The sequence below is a fragment of the Phocoena phocoena genome, chromosome 19 (genome assembly GCF_963924675.1).
Source record: "Phocoena phocoena chromosome 19, mPhoPho1.1, whole genome shotgun sequence".
In the NCBI taxonomy this organism is placed as follows: Eukaryota; Metazoa; Chordata; class Mammalia; order Artiodactyla; family Phocoenidae; genus Phocoena; species Phocoena phocoena.
Genome location: NC_089237.1, coordinates 12,834,559 through 12,858,727, shown reverse-complemented (window position 1 = coordinate 12,858,727; position 24,169 = coordinate 12,834,559). Strand labels below are relative to the sequence as shown.

The following is a 24,169-nucleotide window of genomic DNA, read 5'->3' as shown; positions in this document are numbered from 1 at the left end:
TCAGCCCCAGAGAGGCAGGTGTGAGCAACACACATGGTCCCACCCAAAGTCACTCTGAAACTCACGACCTGCTCAGAAAGGGCATCTGCAAGGAAAACACAAGTCTACCAGCTCAACTCAGGTGAAAACGTTTCTCAAAAGTTGCCCCAAAACTCCTAGAGAACGGCACGGACATGCCTGCGGGGCCCACCAAAGGGACGCTGCCGGGCCCAAGGAGACACAAAGGGACACAGAGGCCACCAGCAGCAAGGGAAAGGGCTGGCATTTCACGGGAGCAAGAGGAGGGTGAGCAGCACCACCTGGGACACCTTCTGATGAGGAAAGAGTATCTGATCCAGAGGACACCGGACCCTGGAGTCCTGCTGCCAAGGGGACCACGAACGATAGACGGGCTTCTAATTCAGCCGCAAAGCAGTTACCAGCTGGTGAGCAAGCTCGGAGGGAGGAGACCCCGTTACACAGGTGTCCTAGCTCTGCTCAGAGGGCATCTGGGACCTCACCGAGCTTTAGGGCTAAGAACTAGGGTGACAAAGCAAAGCCCATGGTCATTCTGTGCTAACTTCAGGGAAAACCAGATACATTTACTTACCTAAAACACCTGTGATATTTAAAGTAATTTGAAGTACATACAGATTGTCCTTCTGGTTCCATTTTAAAATGTCTCACTGAGTTTTTAATAGTGCACATGTAATTTGTGATTTTATAAAGAGATGAGAGAATTTAAGACCCATGGTAAAAGCACTGTAGTGTTTAAGGGAGCTGAAATTGTGCTGTATTTACCTATGAAATTTATCAGATTCATGTATTTCAAGTACTTGGGGAAGGTTTGCTTATTAGAGACATGTACTTAAAAAGAAAATACAAAACACTCATGCATAAGGTTTTAAAAGTATAAAGGTACTGAATTAATTTTATAAATGAACAATTGTTTAAAGCCTCTTAAAATGATTATAATAGTAAAATGTAATAGAAATAACCCTCAGAAAATTTTTAACTAACAATTCAAAGGTAGAGTATTAATTTTTTTAAATCACACTCAATGAAATTCTCTGAAAGAACATGCTGAAGACTGAACACCAGTTCAATCTACTGATTCAAAACACACAACGATGCTGCCATAAAGCACACTGAACAGCTCCCACGGTGTTTAGAGAAGTATTAAAAGTGAAAATGAAGGCTTCCCTGGTGGCACAGTCGTTGAGAGTCCGCCTGCCGATGCAGGGGACACGGGTTCGTGCCCCGATCCGGGAAGATCCCACATGCCGCGGAGCGGCTGGGACCGTGAGCCGTGGCCGCTGAGCCTGCGCGTCCGGAGCCTGTGCTCCGCAACGGGAGAGGCCACAACAGTGAGAGGCCCGCGTACCGCAAAAATAAAAAATAAATAAATAAAAATAAAGTGAAAATGAGTATCTGTTCTGAGAAGATGGCGTGGCCGCACATGCCAGCTCCCGGGCAACCAGGGCAGAACCGCTTCCGTGGATCACCATCCAACACTGGGCCACCGAGCACAACAGTGGACGGGCAGGTACAGAGCCCATGCCCCCCGGGAGGCCAGGGGTGGGAGCACATTCTTCTATCTGTGCACACGGCCAGAGTCTCCCTGTCTCAGAGGCACCACCCCTCAGGCCACATGTTGCAGACACAGCGAGAGATGTCCAGGGTAGAACTGGAACATGGTAGCGTCCCATGTGGGGCAGGTGGTGCCCAGACAACTCATACACGATTCTCACGTGCATGAACTGGTGTGAGCGTGTGAAGGTCGATGCATAAGACAGCAGGGGAGATCAACCACTAAACAAAGCGAACAAAGAAAGAGCCAGAGAGCCAGCGGTGAGACGGATAGGGTCACAAAATGCACCAAGTGACCAAAGGCACAGCCAGAGGGGACCAGCCCTCCCTGCGGCAGTCCCACCCTCTCAGGCACATCTGGACTGGGATCTCCCCTGGGCCTGGGCACCTCAATTCTCTCTTCTCTATCTTCTCTCTCTGCTGTAATCTGCAGTCTGAGAAAAGACACTCAAGGTACGGATTTAAGAAAAATGAAGCACCAATTATTTGCACATGCAACTATCATCACAGAAGTTATCTTCCAAAGAAATGTACCTAGAAACAGTCTTAGGCAAAGAATCAAAAGAAACAATGGCAGAACTATGAATATTATATACAAATGTCCCCTCTGCCTTTTGCATCTAAAGACTTTTGATTCTCCATAGAGAGCAACAAAAAGTAGATTTGATTCTGTACCATTTTGTATACGTATGATGATTACTTTTAATAAGATTTGTAAATGTTCACATAAATTTACTTGAAATTACACAAAATAAATGTACTCCAAAATAAAAATCTCAGACATTGTGTTATCAGTTATATGCATCTCAACCAGGACTGAGGACCTCAAGAACATGTTTCCTCAACATTAGCAGCACTGCAAGGGCACCTGCACTCAAAGTTTTGGCCGGGCACCCACGCTGTGGACACCAAGGTCACTCATGCCTGGAGCTGGCCTTATTCCTCCGCTGTGCAGGCTGAGGACTCTAAACATGGAGCCACTCTCTTGCCAAGTTCTCACGTCTTCAACCCAATGGCAGTACAACACCCCACACGGGATATGCAAAGGCCCCTCAAATTCCACAACGTCTGAAACAAAGCCCATCTCACCCACACATCCCATGTCAGCCAGTGGCCCATGCCCCTCTGGGGCACAGTTCAGGGCACAGTGGTCATCCCAGGGCTGCCCCTCCTTGTTTCCCTGTGTCCAGTCAAGGCCTGCCCCACCCATAGCAGCCACACCTCTGCAGAGGACCCCTTCACTCTGGTCCAGCATCTCCCTGCCCAGCCCCTCCATCACTGCTGAACCACTATCAGCCTCAGCCTCTGGTCAGCCTAGTGACTCACCTCCACAGAGCAGAGCCCAAGCTGTCCATGGCTCCCTCTCGTGAGTGCCCCAGGGCCACTACACCAATTCCCCACTGGCCTCGCATCTCTCTTGGCCACAACCAGGTGCATGCCACCCCTCCCACCTGCAAAGCCCCCGGAGCCCTCTCTGCCTGGCATCATACCCTGGGAGCACCAGGCAAACTTCCCTGAGCAGGAGCCACTGAAGCTAACAAGGGTCTGCCTCCACCAGTCAGCACACCAGGAACTAAGCTCAGCTTTCTGAAAGAGTACCTGTCCCTCTGTGTCCACCTCCTAAAACTGAAGCATACAGTTAAGACTCACAGAGCATGTATACCCAATGTTCACTGAAGCACTATTTATAACAGCCAAAACACAGAAGCCATCTTAATGTCCAACAACAGATGAATGAATAAAGAAGAGGTAGTGTACATATACACAATGGAATATTACTCAGTCATAAAAAAGAATGCAATAATGCCACTGGCAGCAACATGGATGGGCCTAGAGATGATCATATAAAGTGAAGTAAGTCAGACACAGAAAGACAAATATATGATATCACTTACATGTGGAATCTGAAAAATAGTACAAATGAACTTATTTACAAAACAGAAATAGACCCACGGACATAGAAAACAAACTTATGGCTACCGAAGGGGAAAGGAGGGAGGGACAAATTAGGAGCTTGGGATTAACATATACACACTACTTTATATAAAACAGATAACCAACAAAGTTATCTACCGTATAGCACAGGGAACTATGCTCAATATTTTGTAATAACTTTTAGGGGAAAAGAATCTGAAAAAGAATGTATATATATATCTGAATCACTGGGCTGTACACCTGAAACTAACATGACATTATAAATCAACTATACTTCAATAAAATAAAATAAAAAATAAAAAGACTCATGGAGCATGTATAAATGCCAAACCAAACCAGAGGACACTACCACAACTGTTTCCGATAAAGTAGTTAAATCTAATTCGCGATTTTAAAATTATTATCCAAACTTGAACTAAACCAAATCTGTAATGCTTCAAATTGGTCTTCATTTGTCTTACCTGGAAAAGTTCTAGTTTACCTGGAATTACTCCTAGTTTTCTAGTGTTGTTCATATTCACTCTCTGTGTTAAGAGCGTAGCCCATTCATGGCCCAACGCATGTCAAAACTAACAGGCTGTGGCACCTTGAGGGGAAGCATCGCATAAACTCACTGTCACTGCCGCCCCAGATTCTCTAAAACCGCCACTTTACCCAGCTGCCCAGACACTTCCGGGGAAGATTGTTCAGCAACTCTATAGCCTGAGGGAAATCTGGATGCTAACTGCTGAGTCCCAATTTATCCGTCCACTGGACAAAATCAATTTCAAAATAGACAACTATGAATGACAGCGGTCAGTACTGTCCACTTCTACTTCAGGTGGACGTCGCACCCAACTACTACACTGAGAAATGCTCAGGGCCCCCAGGGAGAAGTCCACCTCCACAGGGACACGGCCCCACTCTCAACCTGCTTGCCTCTGAGGCCCCTGAGTGGCTGCGGGAGCCTGACCCCAAGTAATTGTGAGATGGCTCGCGAGGTCGACCAGTCACGAGGAAAAGGACACGCACTGTCATCTGCACCCACTGATAGACGTCTGCCTCAGCACAACACAGACCCCCGCATGGCTGACTGGCATTTATTGGTGGGAAAATCGGCAGACTAGGAGGTCCAACCATAGGCTCATCTGGCCCACTGCTCTGTCTCAAGGGTCAGGACCTGTGCACCCACCACCCATGTGTGGCTCCAGGTGCCAGTCTTCACTCGCTCCACAGACTCCTTGGCTCTGCTCCCCAGCCCATCCACTTCTCTGTCTCAAGGAATGGAAGGTGGTCAGTTTGTGAGAGGGCAGTGGGAGCCGTATGCTGCACTCGGGCTCAACCCTACTTGAGAGAGAAAAGATCGGTGAGAAACGTGGGCTCTGAGTTCTGTGTGGCAAGGTGACCCCCACAAACCCCAACTTTGGTCCCCGGCACCCATACATATGCATGTGATGTCCTTGGGTAGCTGCCTGGCCCTCCAACGACATGAAGGCGCCGGACTTCCCTGTGTCCTCCTGCATCCTCCCACAGAGCTAGGTCAGAGAAGTAGAGACCCAAGCCCGCCTGGGCCTCAGGGTCTCACTGCCAGCCCTGCCCACCCATGTGGCCATGCTGCTGTAGCTGCCTGGCAAAGCCTCCCTGGCAAGTCCCACCCCAGTCCTTGGCACGGGCAGTTTCAAAATCTTTCTCTCGAGAGCTTCAGTGACCCATTTATAACACCTGCCACAAACATCAGTGGCTGAGATCCAAGTGCAGGTGAAGAAGTGCTGCCAGGAACGAACACAGGCCTCGCTGCTGGACTGGGGTCTGAGAGAGGGGACTATGCAGCCACTGACAGCAACGGTGGGACACCTGCCTCACAGTCACTGGAAAGGAATTTGATTTTCATAAAGTAAAATAGCTCAGAAGGAGAGAAAGCAAGATGATGGATTTCTTCAACAAGAAAACTGGAAAGTGGGGCTCTCGGCTCCAATTCATCCCAAGGTGGTAGTAAGTATCATGCCCCAGGGATAGAAGGATGGGGTCGGGCCTGCTTCTGCTGCTCCTGGGCAAGGCCCATGGCTGCCCCCGACCTCTCAGGCCTTCACCAGCCTCTTCTGTGCGAAAGTATGCTCTGGGCTTCCAGCTCTGATATCCAGGGACAGGAAGACAAGAGACAGACCAGCCCCAGTCCATGCAGGGTACTGAGCAATCACAGAGCTTTGGGGGAGGAGGTGGTATATGACGTAGAAATAGTCTTTGCCCTAAACTTTTCTAAGAAGTCATTATCAGAGAAAAGAATTCAAAAACTAACAACTCTTTCCAGATCCAACAGGTTTAAAATACAGAAAACTCTTCAATAGCACTGAACAAAGACCTTTCTCACGGTTCCAATTACACACTGCAAATACATGTCAAATATATAAGATTCCCCAGAGGGCTTCCTTTTGGCAACCCAGAGTCCAGCAATGTAATTTAAATACCCTTCTCTCTAGACAGCATGTCATTTGTCTAACACCAATCGCCTAAGGACAAAGCAGCCTCCAGGTGAGAGAAACGACTTAACCCTCAGAGCACCAAGTCCCCACTTGCAAGGCTTACAAATGCACATCTCCAGAGGTCAGGAGGAACCCAGTGTACTTTTCAGCATCCACAAAAAAAATCATCATACAGCCAGCACAGAAGCTATGTGTTTTGATAAGTAATGAATTATACTAATTTCAAAACAAACTCATCACATAAGGAATATCACTGCATGGGGCCAAGTCTCCCAGGATCACTGGGCCATGTCTCCTGAGATGCACTAGAATGATATCTCTCAGGATGCACTGGGCCAAATCTCCCGACACGCCCTAGAATAACATCTCCCGGGATACACTTGGCTGAGTCTCCCGAGATGCCTCTGAGCCTGGGCACATGATGGCGCTGTCTGGGGAGCCAACACTCAGACCACGAACCTGCTTGCCCAGAGTCTGAGCCCAGGAAAGTACCGGTTTCCCGGGAGCAGGTGTGGCCATCACCACAGAACTTCTACTTCATCCACCAGTACAAACAGCCATCATACCTTCCTAAAGAATGCAGTCCAACTTGCTCAGAAAAAAATATGTTGAATTTGCTGGGGGAGAGGAAATGATGGACAGAAAATCTGGTTCCACAGACACGTAGTTTTCGGTTCCCATAGGACATCTGAAAAACTGTCCCAAAGGCCCTTAGCTGACCTCTGGGCAGCACTGCCAGCCACAGCACCAACCACTCAGACTTGCATGCTGGCCTTCCTTGGAGGGTGAAGGACCCCTGCCCCACAGACACTGGGAGACCCCAGCCAGGGCTCGTCTCCACAGCGCATAACGGAACGGGATCTTAGCAGCATCCGGTGCGGTTTGGGGTGGGCCCCTGGTTACACTCTCCCCCAGGTGTCTGAAGCACACTCACCTGCCACAGTGGGAGCATCCATGAAGCCCTCTCCCTTTCCACAGAAAGTCACATGGCTGTGCTGGTCCAAGAGCCCTCCCACGCATCCTCCCTGTGAACAAGACCCCCGCCACCACTGCCCACAGTGCTGTGGCTCAGAGCCAAGGCTCAGCTGTCGAGAAGCCAGAAACAGACGCTCTCTCACCAGGTGCTCTGAAAACACAAGTTCCCAGCACATGTGAAGCCCACAGTCCAGGCTAAGTGGGTACAGCCATTACTGTGATGCATATTTAGCCAAGATAAGGACTCTCCTCACAAGAGAAACACAAGGCAAGACAGGAGGAAGTTACTGTTTTAGCCAGAAAAGCCTTGCCCGAGGGCAGGACCTTCTGAAATGCCTAACACAGTCACAAAGCAATACTGAGGCAAACAAGAAGCACCTACCCTTCCACCTGATTGTGCCCTATTCCCTCGGTGTACAGGGCAGTTCCTGCCACATCACCTGCTCAAAGGAAGTGATTAGCAAAAATTCCTGCATAAAGCATCTCAAACCTCAGTAGATCAATACACTTAAACTTTTAAAGCAAATAACAAACGACGTAAATGTGGTATAATAGATAAAGATGGGATGGCAAATACACGTAAGGAGTTCACATATATCATACGAACATCTCAACCTAAAAAGAGGAGAAAGAGAGGATGAAGAAAGTTGAAAAAATGTGAATGTTGAAAATAAGGACAAGAGAGCCATTTCTGAAGATCACACGGACAGAACCTGACTTTCAACGAAATCCCCAGACATGCGTGTTGATGCAGCAGGCCATGTGGCCATGACCCACCTTGACCCACCCACAGGGCTGTGGGCAGAACGCCTACAAGCTGACCCTGAACTAGCAAGTCCATTGCCAGGCACCTGTCCTGAGGAGACAGTGCAGGCACTGGTCTATGCTCAAGCCACTCACCATGGGCTCAGGAGGAGCAAGTAACAAAGTGGTGAGGGCAGCTCTGCAGTCAGACGGGCCTGATCCTGTGTGCCTGAGCCTCCCGGGGAGTGTCCCCAAGTTGTCACGAGAGCCGCACTGCTGCGACCATGGTTTGTAACAGCAGAAACAAAGCCCTGCTATAACGGGGAGGGGGAATGGGAGGTGATTAAATACAACAGAACCATTCAATGCAACTCAAACTGCCACCCGAAATAACATTAAATGACAGGAGGACACTCAGAACCCCCAAGTACACTGTACTTAGTCAATGGCTCGTGTGCTGAAACCAGTGACAATCAGTACTCACTCTGGGCCAGGCCCTTGTCCAACTAACCTTGAGAGGCGGGGAACTGAGGCATAGAGGGACAGCCCAGGAGTTGGACTGCATAGCCAGCCCATGCATCACACTGAGAGAGCCCCAGATCACTCATGCTCACGACCCCCATGTGCCACAACATCAACAGGGCTGATCTCCAGGCAGCAAGATTCCAGGTTTCCTTAGCTTCTTCTTTATGTCACTGTCCCAAATGTCCATAATGAACACACATGATCCTCACGATCATTAAAAAAGACAATACAACACTTTAAAATATGGTTCCACACTTTTCCACTATTCAGGGGGCACTGATCCTTCTCAACATCAAACACATTTACTCCATTTAGAAACCATTCCTACGTGGAACGTGGATCAGAGAAGAGAGGAGGACAAATCAAAGAAGAGTAAACATTAAAACGACCTGTGTGCTCACTTCAGCAGTACATATACTAAAACTGGAATGATACAGAGAAAATTAGCATGACATCACTTATATGTGGAATCTAAAAGATGACACAAATGAACCTATCTACAAAACAGAAACAGAGTCACAAACACAGAGAGCAGACTTGGGGTTACCAGGGGAGAGGGGGTTGGGGGAGGGATGGAGTAGGAGGTTGCGGTTAGCAGATGTAAGCTATTATACACAGAATGGATAAACAAGGTCCTGCCGTATAGCACAGGGGACGATAGTCAATATCCTATGATAAACCATAATGGAAAAGAAGATTTAAAAGAATGTACGTACATGTATAAGCAAATCACTTTACTGCACAGCAGAAATTAATACAACAGTGTAAATCAACTATACTTCAATAAAAAAATAAATATGAACTACCAAAAAAAAAAAGGACTTCCCTGGCGGCACAGTGGTTAAGAACCTGCCTGCCAATGCAGGGGACACAGGTTCAAGCCCTGGTCTGGGAAGATCCCACATGCCGCAGAGCAACTAAGCCCACGTGACACAACTACCGAGCCTGTGCTCTAGAGCCCGCGTGCCACAACTACTGAAGCCCATGCGCTCTAGGGCCCATGTTCCACAACAAGAGAAGCCACCACAGTGAGAAGCCTGTGCACCGCAACCAAGAGTAGCCCCCGCTCGCCGCAGCTAGAGAAAGCCCACGCGCAGCAACGAAGACCCAATGCAGCCAAAAAATAAATTAATTTTTTTAAAAAAAGAAAAAAATTTAATAAACAAAAGATCTGACACCAGTTGAAGTGACAGAAAGACAGAAGGTAAGCCCCCCACCACACACACAGGGGTCCTCCTCCAGCCCACAGCGGCCCACCCCACCCCAAGCGGTACCCCACCCAGCCCACAGTGGTCCCCCCCTTCACCCTTGGGGGTGGCCATGACAGAATGCCAATAAAGCCGGATGGCTGACAACCTTTGAGGCCATGGATTCCTTGTCGCTGCTACCACAGCATCCACCCAGGTGAGATCGGGCAAGTCTTTCCTCCCCTTCAGCTCCCTGGGCTCCAAAGAGGTTTAAGGAAGGTACTGAAAGTCAAAGCAAGTGCCCAATACAGGAAATGCCACTGTGACTGCCGTGGTGAGTTTCCACGAGGCTGGACGAGCAGGTACACTTTCCACAGGAACTCCTGGTTAGACTGTTTATAATAAATATCTGGTGTCTACCTGGTACAGAAACAAACCGTTCTAAACCAGCTGGTTCCAAGTAACCCTTCGAGTAACCTTGGGCTCAATGTGCTCAGCCAGTTTACTCGACCTTCTGCCGTGGGACACAATGCCGAAAACACAGACTTCACGTGATCCCAGGTGTCCAAAACTTTAAATAAAGACCTCAGTCAGGAGAGTGCTTTTCCTTAAATAATTAATTTTTACATGTCACTTTTTGGACTGTACTGTAATATAACCTGAACAAGTATCTTTCCTATTTTAAGAGACAATCTCACATCTTTTTTTTAAAAAAATCAATTAAAATACACCAACATGTTAAGATAGAACATAAGCAAAAGCACCTCCTCTCTTGGGTACAATAACCATCCAAGAGGACAGCGGTGGCTCCCTCCAGAGCCCGGTCCCCCCAGGGTGCTACTGCGGAGGCCCCACCCCAGGACTTCAGGGGGTTAAGATCTTTAACTTGTCATGACTGAGGTCAGGGGTTGACTTTCCAGCCAACCAGTGTGGCCTGGCAGTTGACCTCCTCCTGGTCCAGGTCTGTGCCCACGTCCCCACCATGCCTCGCGCCCTGGACGGCTGACGTGTGGTCATCCCAAGGAGTGGCATGATGCGTCTGTATACCGTGAGACAACTCGGTGCTGGCTGGCACTTCTGCCCGTGGTGAGGCCAGCTGTGAGTAAAGAGATGACCTCTACAGTACTAGTTCTCTGGCGCAGGGGAAATGAGCTGCCGGTCCCGTGAAATGAAACACAATTTCCACGTGCTATGAAGATGACGCTGAACATGAGGCAAATATGAGAGACTGAGCAACTGAGCCTTCAGGAGGGACGAGAGGCCTCCAAGGAGGAAACGGAAATCATGGGGTCCCTGAATTCCCTACCCCCAGGCCCAGAAACAGGACAACCTGCACCCTCTGCCACCACCACCCACTGAGTAATAAACAGACAACAGGACAAATCGACAGGGCTTCCCCACAGCCACCCTCCGGGGGCCAGCTGGTTCCAAGCAGGCCAGAACAGGAACCGATAGCTGGACCTCCATCAGGGAGCACTCACAGGGCCATCTGCCCCATCAGCACACTCGGGTGCTCAAAGAACTACTGAAGAAGGACAGGAAGTGTACCCACCGCAGAAGGTGAGCAAAGACAGGTGGACAACACCAGTGAGGACAATGTCCCGGGTAGACGTCGGCATAGGACATAGTAGGTTTTATATTCTGAGGACAAACTGCACTTTCCATGAAATCAAGATGCTGGACCCCTTCACAGAGACCTGGAAGAGCAAGTGAAGTTAAAAAGCACATGGAAGGTTCCTCGTCTTTCTCTCCAAGAAACGAGCCCATGAAGAAGACTCCACGGGAAGAGGAAGGACACCGTGCAGCATTCACTTCATTTAAGATGCTCCTAAGGGGCTTCCCTGGTGGCGCAGTGGTTGAGAGTCCGCCTGCCGATGCAGGGAACACGGGTTCGTGCCCCGGTCCGGGAAGATCCCACATGCCATGGAGCGGCTGGGCCTGTGAGCCATGGCCGCTGAGCCTGCGCGTCCAGAGCCTGTGCTCCGCAACGGGAGAGGCCACAACAGTGAGAGGCCCGCGTACCGCCCCCCCCAAAAAAAAAGATGCTCCTAAGAACAGACTCAAGGAACATTTCCAGCACTGAAAACTGTGATGTGTACATGACAGAGACATTTCTCTGTTTAATCCTGATGGTGCTGTGTTAGCTCACTGACCTGCCCCTGACTGTGAACCGGCATTTGAAAGCCTTGAGGACCACACCTCCCCTTGAGTGAGGGTCCCCCGCCCCGAACTACGTCCTTCCTCCCGTCAAGGTGGTCCAGGCAGGCATCAGAGTGCCAGCATGTGGAGAGGAGTTGGAGCACAGCCCCCAGAGCAGCCTCCCACCCACACCATCTAGCACACTGCCTTGCACACAGCAGGTAAAAATGTTCTGAGTGAATCAGAGTGTTTCTCCTTCTTTCTCCAATGACACACATCCCTTGCAATTTTTTAAACTGCTTAAGCCATCCCTCCTGGAAACATTTCCCTAATGTTTCACACAAGCATAATCTTCTTTATAACTGAAGGATAATAGATACCTCTCTATCCCCCCCGCCTTTTTTTTTTTTTGTGGTACGCAGGCCTCTCACCGCTGTGGCCTCTCCCGTTGCGGAGCACAGGCTCCGGGTGAGCAGGCCCAGCGGCCATGGCTCACGGGCCCAGCCGCTCCGCAGCACGTGGGATCCTCCCGGACCGGGGCACGAACCCGCGTCCCCTGCATCGGCAGGCAGACTCTCAACCACTGCGCCACCAGGGAAGCCCTCTCTACCCCCCTTTGAAATATACTTACCATCAGCAATTTTTCAGCTTCTCCAAATTTTATGTATACGAACAACAGAGTCTAAAACTTTTGGAGGAAAACCTCTTTCCCCCTTCCCTCGCCCACCTATCACCTAGCCTAAAGAAACTGTGACCGCGCATTTGGTCTGGGAGTAAGGTGAGTGCCTGGACACTTTGTGGACGATACAAGGACAGGGACAGGTGGGACCGCGGTCTGGTTCTCTCACCACTAGCCCCTGGGCTACTGGGAAGTCACAGAAAGAGATTAAGGTCCAATCCTCACTTCTCCAACCACATTAACAAGCCTCCCAAAGAGGGAGCATGTGAAAGCAAGCAGCTACTCTCCATCCGGGTGACCTGCCCCCACGTCCCAGCCACTCGAAGGAGCAGAAGAGCCGCAGCACGAGGCGAGACTGCCTGCTGAGAAGATCTACTAAGGAGGGCCCCCAGGCCTGGGGTGGCTGCCTGGATGTTTAGAAACCTCCGCAGGTAACTGATTCCTTGGCCACGGTGGGAACCAAGTGCCTTAATCTAGCTCTCGGCTGGCAAACAGTTCCTAAGCTGAACATCACAACATCACCCCACTGCACTAAAAGTCAAATAAAACTGCTTAGAAATAATCCTCAGAAAAATACAACCTTCTACTGACAGACTCCCTTTTAATTTTTTCAACCCTGAAAACCCAAATTTTCAGTTTCTCTAAGATCAAAACATTCTACTCCTTCTAAGTCCCCGACAGGCCTCCCCCCATCTGCGAGGAGGAAGAGCCTCCCAGGAGAAGGGAGCGGGCGGCCCCCAAGCCTCGTCCCCACTGGACCCAACCCGGGGCCACCCGCCCTGCAGAGCCTGCGGCCGCAGCACACACTTCCCGCTGAGTCAGGGCTATGCATGAGCAGCTGTCACCTCAGCAGCAGCGGTGACGGTGACGAGCAGCCCCACAGCGCCTGGAGCGATGCCATCGAACAGGGGCTCTCTCCTCACCCGGCTGTGGTTTATTAAATTCAAACTAGAGGACGCCAAGTGAGCCCAGGGGAAGCTGTCACTGGGAAAACACAGGCACGAACCCATCCCACTGATGTCGCCCACACCTGGTCCAGGTGCCCACCGTGTGTCCCAGGGGCCAGGACTAGGGGACAAAGCTCTCCCACCACCCCAGAACTGAGGTGAGATGTGAACTCCCATGGGGGCAGCCTGAACCCCCAGGAGGAGGCCCCGCCCTCGGCTGACACAAATGTTTCCCACTTTCTCAGTCCCGGCAAAGCCGGAGCATCTCCTGGTTCTCAGTTGTCACACTGGGTGCTGGCTCCCCAAGGGGCCTGCCCAGCCTTAGTCTACGTTCTCTGTCAGAACTTTCTTGTCAAGCCACCTAGGTAATGGTTCTTGTCAAATTAAACTCTTGTGATCTCTGAACGACCCTCCTCAGGGAGAGATAACAAAGGCTCTTTCCATCTCTCTGCGCTCCGCCTAGGACACAGCACCAGGGGACCAGTGCTTGTCCGTCCTGTCTCTTTGTCCAAGGCCACATGAGGGGGCGGGACGGGGGAGGGGAGCTCGGCTGTGCCGCTGGCGCAGGAAACGGCCACAGCTGATGACAGAGTGGCCCAAGTACAACAACTTCAAAGAAGCAAAAACAAGCGCTGCGGAGAATTAGAGGCTTAACCAGGAAGTCAGGGACCAGTTCTGCCACTGACTCACACAGCCTTGGATTCCCTGCAGCAGTGCCCAGACCTCCACTGGCCCCAAGAGTGTCCACGGCACAAATGTCAGGACTGGCAGGCCTGGAGGACCATGCTGCAGGAGAACCCACCTCACCGAGCTGAGAGTCACTGGACCAGACGTGCGGCCCAAGGTCAGACGGCCAGGACGAGGAAGAAGGGTGAATGTTAGACAACAGGCCACTCGCATTTGATTGATGACACGCCCACGCCTGGCTGGGGCCAAGTTCTCTGAAGTTTTCTTCTCTAATCTCACCACCCAGGTCACTGCCTTGGACAGCTGGGACAGGGGAGTGTGGATGGCAGACTTCTAACCACAGGCCAAGGATCTTTCACAGCCAAGCTGCTTGACCTGCCCCAGTGACCTCCCACACTGACCTCCCAGGGTGACGCAGACCCTCAGGCATAGCTATGCCTGCACGGCAGGGAGCGGTCCCACCAGGTAGGGGCAGAGTGTGGCCTCATCCTCCCTTTGTCCAGAAAATGGCAGGTCCCCCCCGGCAACCACAGGCCTCCCCCGATGACACAGCCCAGGCAGAGCTCCATCCTCACTTCTTCAGCCCCCAAGCACCTCCCTGCTGCCCGCTGCACCCCCGCAAAGATCTGGACCCACCTCAGGGCTACACTTCGACTCCCACAGCACCCAAGCACAGGGCAAGCAGAGAACCCTGCAGCAGGGCCTGGCCTGCCACGCAAGAAATCAGGCCAGTGCGTCTTCTCCTGGAGTGACCACTGGGCTGCTCCCCAGGGCGCTCCTGCAGCCTCACTTCCTGAAGCCTGGGACCAGGGCCCCACCGGCGTGTAAGGCAGAGCAGCAGCCCCACGGCTTTCACGGTGGGGGCCGGGTAGGGAAGCGCCCAGGGGGTTCCTTTGGCAGCGAGAGCCACTGTGCACCAGGCAGCCTCACCCATGGGGGCAGGGGGCGTGGGGCAGCACAGAGAGGGCACCGCTACCTCACCCCAAGCACACTATACCAACCTCATCCTGGGGCCACATGCCCACCCAGATGTGTCACCAGGAGACCTGCTAACACGCTACTTTCATGAGCAGACCTGAAATTCAAGTGAAATGGACCCTCTAGCTGTCTTTCCTGTGGAAGTAACTCCCCAGTCAAGTTGGCCAACCTGCACTGAACTTTAAACACCAAATGGGCCTGCTGCTAGCAGGAAACAGATGATAAAATTAAGGAGGTATAGAAATAAATTACTTTAGTAGGCAAAGGGTTTTCCCAGGTAGCAAGGTTTCTCATTAATAAATCCAGAAAACGATTTTCCATTAAAATAGCATAAATATTATCAACATGTCTAAAATAATGAACTATGTGGACAGACATTACTTTCTGAGCACACTGTATATAACACACAACCAATCACTTTATATTCATAAATGTCACAATCTTAGTTTTGACCCAAACTATGAATTTCAACTCTTAAATATAACATAGGTAAAGCCATATTATACAGGATGTTTTGTAATTTGCATGGCTTCTATACATGTGTTAAGTATAAATTCTAAACACATACCACTTAGAAATGCATAATACTTCTTTCATCAAACTATAAATTCTTTCATAAACAATCTCAATTCTAATTAAAGAAGTATCAAATATTTTAAAACAAAAAAATTAAAGATACCCTTTAAAAACCCACACACGTGCATGTGTGTATATGTACATATACAAATACACATTCACACCCCAAAACTGCACACGTAAAAGGAACTCAAATGAAAGAATTAAAACAATGGTAAGGGGGATTTCTTTGGCGGTCCAGTGGTTAAGATGTCGCGCTTCCAATGCAACGGGCGCAGGTTTGATCCCTGGTCGGGGAACTAAGATCCCACATGCCTTGTGGTGTGGCCAAAAAAAAAAAAAACAATGGTGAGGGAATTCCCTGGCTGTCTAGTGGTTGAACTTCCGCACTTTCACTGACAAGGGCAGGGGTTTAATCCCTGGTCAGGGAGCTAAGATCCTGCAAACCTCGCAGTGCGGCCAAAAAAAAAAGTGAAATTTTTACATCAAAAATGACACAATACACATATAAGAGCAAGAAAAATACACAACCACAGAATTGGTGAAAATATTTGCAAATTGTCTACCTGATAAGGGTCTAGAATCCAGAATATACAAAGAGCTCATACAGCTCAACAACAAAAAGACAAACAACCCAATTTAAAAATGGGCAAAGGACTTCAATAGACATTTCTCCAGAGATACACAAATGGCCAACAAGTATATGAAAAGATGCTCAACATTATTAGTCATTAGGGAAATGCAAATCAAAGCCATAATCAGATACCCACTAGGTTGGTTATAATTTTTTTAAAAATGGAAAATGACAGGTGCTGGTAAGGGTGTGGGGAAACTGGAACCCATGCCCTGCCAGCAGGAACGTAAAGCAGCAGCATACTCACAGCAGCCAAATCTCCATTAGTTGACACATGGATAAACAAAATGTGGTCCGTCCTTATGAGCTGAATTGTGTACCCCAAATTCACATGTTTTAGCCCCAAGCCCTAATACCTCATAATGTGACTGTATCTGGAGATGGGGCTTTTAAAGAGGTAATTAAGGTAAAATAAGACTACCCGGGTGAGCCCAAATCCAACAGGGCTGCTGTCCTTATAAGAAGAGGCGCTCAGGACACAGACACAGACCAAAGGGCGGACCATGCGAAGACACAGCAGGAAGGTGGCCATCTGCAAGTCAAGAAGAAAGGCCTTGAAAGAAACAATCCTGCCAGCACCTTGATCTCAGGACATCCAGCCTCCAAAACCGTGAGGATAAATTTCTGTTGTTTAAGCCACTCAGTCTGGGTACTTTGTTATGGCAGCCCTAGCAAACCATACTGTGGAGTATTCTTTGGCAAAAAAATGAAATGAAATACTGACACGCACTTACAACATGGATGAACCTTGAAAACATCATGCCAAGTGAGAGAAGCCAATCACAAAGGACCATATGCTATATGATTCTATTTATCAGAAACAACTAGAATAGGCAAATCCATAGTGATAGAAGGTAGATTAGTGGTTGTGCAGCACTGAGGAAGATGGAGGTTTCAGGTGACAGCTGAGGGGCATGGGGCTCCTTTTGGGGTAATGAAATGTTCTAGAACTGATTGTGGTGATGGGTGCACAACTCTGTGAATAAAAGCCATTGATTTGTACGCTTTAAACAGGTGCACCATACGGAATATAAATTATATCTCAACAGACCTATTTTTAAAACCTCATAGATAGGTAGTGATTAACCCAATTCATCAAGAACGATACCAAAGCACAGATAAGTTACCTTTCTACCTCTACTGGGGTCAATTTTGGTAAGTTATATTTTTCTAGGACTGTCTATTTTGTCTGAGCTATCAAAGTTATCAGCAAAAGATATTCTGGACATGTGGCTTTTATTCTCCACAGGACCTGTCTCACAGCTCCCATCCGGGTGGTCTTACTATTATTTATATGCTTCCCCTCCTGCTCTGTCAATAAGCCGGAAGTCTCTCAGTCTCTCTCTTTGGTAGGCCTTTTGGCTGTTGATCCTTGTAGACCTGTGTCTTCTCCCTCACTCATTTCTCATGCTCCCCTCACTGTCTCCCCACCTCTTCCCTCACCCCTTCCTTGGCAGTTTGAGCCTTTCTTCTCTTACAATATTCTGGGGCGGCAGGGGAGGAAGGGTCAGCAGCAGTTTCTACAAAGGGCCAGAGCCCAGGCATTCAGGCTTTGCAGACCACTGGCTGCTTCCCTTTTCTTTTTTTTAAAACAATGTTGAAAAAAGGAGAAACCATTCTTGGCTCCAAGGCCATACAAAAACAGGCCAAGGCCAGCTTGGGCCCGCGGGCCATAGTTTCACAACTCCTGCTTAAGGTTTTAAATTTCCCTATAAGTACACTACTAGCTGCATCTTGAGAGCTCTGATACATAATAATTTTGTTACTGTTCATGTCTACCTTTAAATTTTTATTATAAAATTTCTATTGGGATTTCTTCTTTGATTCATGTGTTATTTAGAAATCCATATATTTTCAAACTAAAAATTCACATCATACCTTTATCCTTCTGTATCTGACTTTTAATTTTATTGCTTTGTGGTCCAAAAATGTAGTCTGTACACCAGTGGTTCTCTGAAATTTCTTGAGACTTGTTTTATGGCCTTACTAGTAAACATGCAGCATTTGTAAATGTTCCTCTGTGTCTTAAGATTGCATCCCCTCAACCACAGCTGCAGAGCCCTACACAAACCCACGGAATCAGGCCTGTTCTTCTGTTGTCTAAGTCTTAGATACAAGGCTCCCTACTATTCTTCTATTTCATAAATGAACTGTCAGCAATCAGGAGAGGTGTTCTGAGCTCTCAGGAGGACACCAGATTTGTCCATTTATCCCTGCAACCCTACTGATTTCTGCTTCTCACAGCCTCAAGTTTCACGAGGAGTCAAAGCCCCAGGGCTATGTGCACCACCTTGACGGGGATGAACCCAGGCTGAGGGACTCACAGGAAGCCTGCTCCAGGCTGTCCCCTGAGTCCTGGACAAGCATCGTAACCAGCTGCCTCAAAACAGGTGGAGTAAAAGTCAGTCAATGTAAAATTACACAAGAAAAGCACACAGATGAGGGAGAGTCTGCAGACACCACAAAAGGGTCAGAAGCCCAAGCACTGTGGACAAAAAACAGAACCTAAAAGACAATATCGGAAATACAGGCCTAGAATATTAAACGCATAAAAAGAGGAATGGAAACCATAGTGAAGAAAAGAGGAAGATTTGAAAAAGAACCAAAACAATGTCTGGAAACAAAAGGGAAAAAAGGATTCATGCTGTGGATGGCTTTCGACGGTGACCTTGGGGGCCTAGCTCGGGAAGCGAGCCCAGCCAGCGGAGCGTTGCAACACCACACACATGAGGGCCGGCAGCCAGAGTCAAGCAGAACAAGGGAACGAAGGGGGCCTGCCCTCGCTGTCTTTTTAGTCTGTTCACAGCTCTTTTATTGCTATGTTTTCACTGACGTTATTTGTAGCATGAGACAAAAAAAAAAGTCCGTGTGCTAATTTTTCTCCTTGTCCTTGTTTACTTTAACCAAGTAACTTCTACACGTGGTTGTGAACATATCCAGAGATGACAGGTAAAAAGCACCTTTTAAATACAAATTCAGGGAATTCCATGGCAGTCAGTGGTTAGGACTCCGCACTTCTACAAGCAGGGAGCACGTGTTCAATCCCTGGTCAGGAAACTAAGATCCCACAAGCCACGTGGCACGGCCAAAAAAAAGATGTTTTTAATTTAATGAATAAATAAATACATACATACATATAAATTCAATAAAAGGAGATAAAGTGCCACATGACCTGCCCCTGGAAAACCGTAACCAGCCCAAGGAGGGATGAGTGAGGACCCTGAAACACAGACATGATACTGTCAGGCAGACAGAGGGGGAAGAGGTGAGGAAAGCTGTGGGAACCCTCTAATCTTGGCCCAAGGTCACAAACCTGAATCAGTCTCCCAGCCAAAGACAAAACAAGCCAGAGCTCACGGTTTCAAGTTTCACTTCAGACACAGAAGCCACAGCCCAGATCACACTGGGCTCCAAGACCCTGTCCAAAGCAGAACCCCTCCCCCGCCCCGGCCCCCACGCGGCTTCCCGAGCCAGGAGGAGCCCCGGGTCCAGCTCAGCTCTGCTAGGTTCCACACCTCCCTGGGGGAAGGCGTCATCGGGGAGGAGTCGCGGGAGCTGCAGGCACTAAAGCTGCCCACAGGCCACACACACTGAAACCGGCAGCCCCACCAGACACTGGACAGCCTGGCGGGAAGAAGGCCGGTGTGCTCCCCTCCGAAACATAAAGTAGCTCCAGTTCCATAAATATTCAAATAGTGGCATTACTAGAATAATAAGCAAATTAAAATTCAAGTAATGTATTACACATCTCAGACTTCAAGTTACAAATGAATTCCTCTGCTTCATCATCAAAGGAAGGTAAACGTCCGAAAATAAAACTTTCCCCGAACACTCTCACGCCCCTTGGCCTGCCTCATCAGACAGCTAAATAAACTCTACTTTCATTTCTATTTTTCAGCTGTTTGATAAGCAAACATAGATTGATACCCTCAGGGTTTTTTTTTTTTTTAATGAGAAACCACGTACATCACCTGAGAAAGACGACCATGGTTCCAGCTCCCGGCTCAGCTGGCGTGTGCCCCATGCTCCCCACACTTGGTCTCATGGGCCCAGCTCTCACATGTGCAACAGGGGAGGACCCTGAGGGCCTGGTGGGCTCAAGCCCAGCCCCGGCACAGACCAAGCTCAGCTCGAGCGAGGTCCCAGGCGCCAGCCACCTGTGGGGCCCGTGGGGGCAGCCTCCCGGTACACGCGGGCTGTATCAGGACAACAGTCCCCCCGCCCCACTGCCGGCACCTCTGAGCAGCACAAGTCGGGGGCGGGAGCCGATGAGCAGACAGGCTGCAGGGCCAGAAGAGAGCCCAGGAAAGCGGCAGGACCCTCCAGGTCAGGGCCTCCCCTCCACCTTCAGAAAGATCCTGCCTTGACCAAGACACAGAGGCCAAATGCCAGCAGCAGAGCTTGGCACCAAGACGCAGGCAGAGAGGAGGACGTGGGAACAACACAAGTCCCAGGGAGAGGAACCAAGCAGGAGGGGCCCAAAGTGGGACCACCTCAGGACCAGTCCCCCTGGACAGGCTGCTCCCTGTGGGGCCCCAACTGGAAACGAATTATAGTCGAGGGACCCTGATGAGCACACGGGCCTGAGGCGCGAGGCAGGAGTGGGTGCGGGGCAGGGTGGTCAGCACAGGGCGGGGGGCAGCAGGGGACAGTGTCTGTCCTCGTCCCCCGTACTCGTTCTCCAACCAATGAACAAAGGCCTAGTGAGCAAGTGTGTGTACTCGTGTGCACGTGCGCGAGTGTAAGCTGCCATGGAAGACACAGGTGCCCTGCCCTCCAGCAGTCCCACCACCCACGCCCCGCCAGGGGAGCAGCACCCTGCCTGCCGGCCTGAGCCCCACCACATCTCACGTGACCCACGAAGGTGGAGCTCACGTCTCAGGGGAGACCCTGAGAGACGGTCTGGGCAGCTAGGTGCCCCTCAGCCTCAGGAACCATCCCCTGCTCCCCTTCTCAGGGGACCTCCCCGGCGCCATGAGGACAGGACCTTTCAGAACATGTGTTCATCTCAAGAACTTAACAAATGCCATCTCAGCAGCTGCTTAGGACTTACTGTCTCTAACAACAACCAAAATTAGAGAAATTGAAATGATGCCTTGAATCTTCTGTAGAGTTTTCATTTCCTTTTCCTTTCCTCTGGATGCTGCACCCCAAAAGGAGTGCTAACAATTAAAATTAAAACTAACTTGTATTTACTTGTAAGGTCAAAAGTATAAGCAATCTGCTACCTTCATCAAAGATGTTTTGTTCTGTGACGCATATCATTCCCAGCATACAAATGCAATTCGGTGGGATGTTGTAATTAACCCATCAGGTTCCAAAGAAAACCCACGAGTAGAGGCCTCCAAGGTACCTTCTACAGAGGGGAAGGCTGACGCCCAGGTCAGATAACTGCTCCAAGTAACAGGAGGACGAAAGAACAGAGCCAAGACTCGAGTGTCGTGGCAGCAGCCACAGAGCACAAGTCCCCGATCCAACTCAGACACGACCATCCCTCTCCCAGTGCAACCTTCCCACTGCCTCTAGGACTCTGCTCTGTCGTCCTTCAGGCTGGGTGACCTCGGCCAAGTTACTTAACCTCTCTGTGCTGCTTGACTCTGCAAATCAGGCTGACAGTTCCCATTTTGAAGAGTTGTTGCAGTGATTAAACAGATTAACACTGATAGAATGCTTATTTAGCACAAGACCTTATACCTAGTAAACGCTCAATAAGTGCCTAACCACCCCCCACCCACCCCTGCAAGAGAGTGAACTCTTTCTGGCGATGGCAAGCAGGTGAAGGAGGGGTCACGCTGAAAACAGAAAACCTTTGTGAAAGAAATGGAGACTACAGGGAGAACCACACCACCTGCCAAAAAAACATCATCAAAATCCTCAGAGAGGGCTTCCCTGGTGGCACAGTGGTTGAGAGTCCGCCTGCCGATGCAGGAGACACGGGGTTCGTGCCCCGGTCTGGGCCCACGTGCCGCGGAGTGGCTGGGCCCGTGAGCCATGGCCACTGAGCCTGTGCGTCCAGAGCCTGTGCTCCACAGCGGGAGAGGCCACAGCGGTGAGAGGCCTGCGTACCGCGAAAAAAAAAAAAATCCTCAGAGAAATAAGAGAAGCTATTGCAACTACTACCTAAGAATAAGATACTAAGAAAGGAACACTCAGAGAACCAGCATGAACTCTTGGAACCCAAAAATAATAATAGCTGAATAGAAATACTTAAAAGAAGGGTCGAAGAGAAAGCTAAGGAAAATGAGAACACTGAGGACAGAGAAAAGAGCCTGCAGGAGAGAAGCAGTGGCATGTGGAGAATCAGGGAATCACCATTTATACAAAATTCTACAATAGGCAAAAACTAATCTATGAAGGAAGAAAACCCAGCCAGCGGCTGCTTCCGGGTGGGGTGATCATAATGCGCCACCTCCCAGCAGGGGGTACGCTCAGGACTCAGGGAATGGTATTCTTGGGATCTGTGCCCTCATCACATGTGAATTCTACCTTTAAAAGAAAGTGTGAACAGTTAATAACAAGCCTAAGGTGTTCAGGGGTAAAGTGAGTGATGTCTGTCACTGACTCTGAAATGCAGCAAATACTTGAGATGGATCGATGCGTGGATAAGGCGAAGGAATGTGGAGAGCCACGAGTGTGGTAGGGCAGAGGAAAATGTTCACTGCATAACCAGCGCTGGGTGTCTGAGCATTCACTGTCAAATTCTCACAACTTATCTGTATGTTTGAAATTTTTCATATGAAAATGTTGGGGGAGGCCTCTTGCCTTCCAAGATGGCCCACACTCCATGGAGTGTGTATCTCCCTGAATAAACCTTCTTTCACTTTACTATGTCTTGCTCTTGAATTCTTGCCTGCACAAAGCCAAGAACCCACACTTGGCAGCCATCCCAGGGACTCAGACATGACTTGGGATGTGACCATCCTCTCGCACCCCACTCTCTTTCCTGCAACATCTTTTCTGGCACCCAATGCGGGGCCTCCAAGGCCGTAATCTCGATCTGCCTACTGGGCTATGGCTCCCCTCTGAAGGGTGGCTGGGACTTATCCTGAGCCATGCAGATTCGAGTAGCCCGTTAAGTGGCAGCTGACATCGCCTGCAGGGTCTGGCAGAGAGCAGTTCTCTGGCCGTGAAGAAGCGCACTGAGGCCAAGGCTTCTCCCCCTCCGTCTTTCTCATTCTCTTATTGCTCTATCTCTTTGGACTTGAAAAGATCCACCCAGACGACCAACAAACATCCAAATTAAGACTGCGTGGCAAGTAATTGACAACTTGGTTGGGTCTAAAGAACTCCTGCCAGGGGGTTTATCTGGTGGCGCAGTGGTTGAGAATCTGCCTGCCAATGCAGGGGACATGGGTTCGAGCCCTGGTCTGGGAGGATCCCACATGCCACGGAGCAACTAGGCCCGTGAGCCACAACTACTGAGCCTGCGCGTCTGGAGCCTGTGCTCCCCAACAGGAGAGGCCGCGATAGTGAGAGGCCCACACACCGCGATGAAGAGTAGCCCCCGCTTGCCGCAACTAGAGAAAGCCCTCGCAGAGAAACGAAGCCCCAGCACAGCCAGAAATAAAAAAAATTTTAAATGTTGGGGGTAAAGAGTCAGGGATCCGAATCACAACAAACTTTTCAGCAGCAGCACTGAAAGCTAGATCACTTTCAAAACACTAACAGTAAATGCTTTCTGGCCTAGGCTTCTATACCCAGCCAGACTATCAACCAGGAAGAAGGGTAGAAGAAAGACCCTTTCAATCATTCAGGGTCTCCAAAGATTCCCCTCTCTTGCATTCTTTCTCAGGAGCCTACAAAAGGGCTGTGCCTCATATCCAAACAAAAGATCAACCCAAGAGAGAGGACAACATGGGATCCAGGAAGCCTGGCTTCCGATTCAGGAAAGAAGTAGAGGAAATCTCAGATGACGGGGAAGGCAGGCATGGAGGCAGAGGGGCCAAAGAGCTACATTCTCATTTCCCATAAAAGCAAGTCAACAGACAACACCAGAAACTGGGAGCAGTGAGGGGGGTGGAGGGAACAAAACTGGCAACAGAGTAATATTATTTGGAATCAACGAGGTAAATACCAAAATCCTCAGCTAAGAAAAGGTTCAAGTGGGGCTCCTGGCAGGGAGGATGGGAGGGGAG

The 24,169-nt window shown here is 49.6% G+C and overlaps 1 protein-coding gene across 1 annotated transcript in view; it reads right to left on the bottom strand.

Moving 5' to 3' along the window:
* The window catches only part of TBCD (tubulin folding cofactor D), a 176,825-nt gene that overhangs the window by 76,135 nt on the left and 76,521 nt on the right, over nt 1–24,169 (bottom strand). The gene's annotated exons all lie outside the window — the stretch shown is intronic.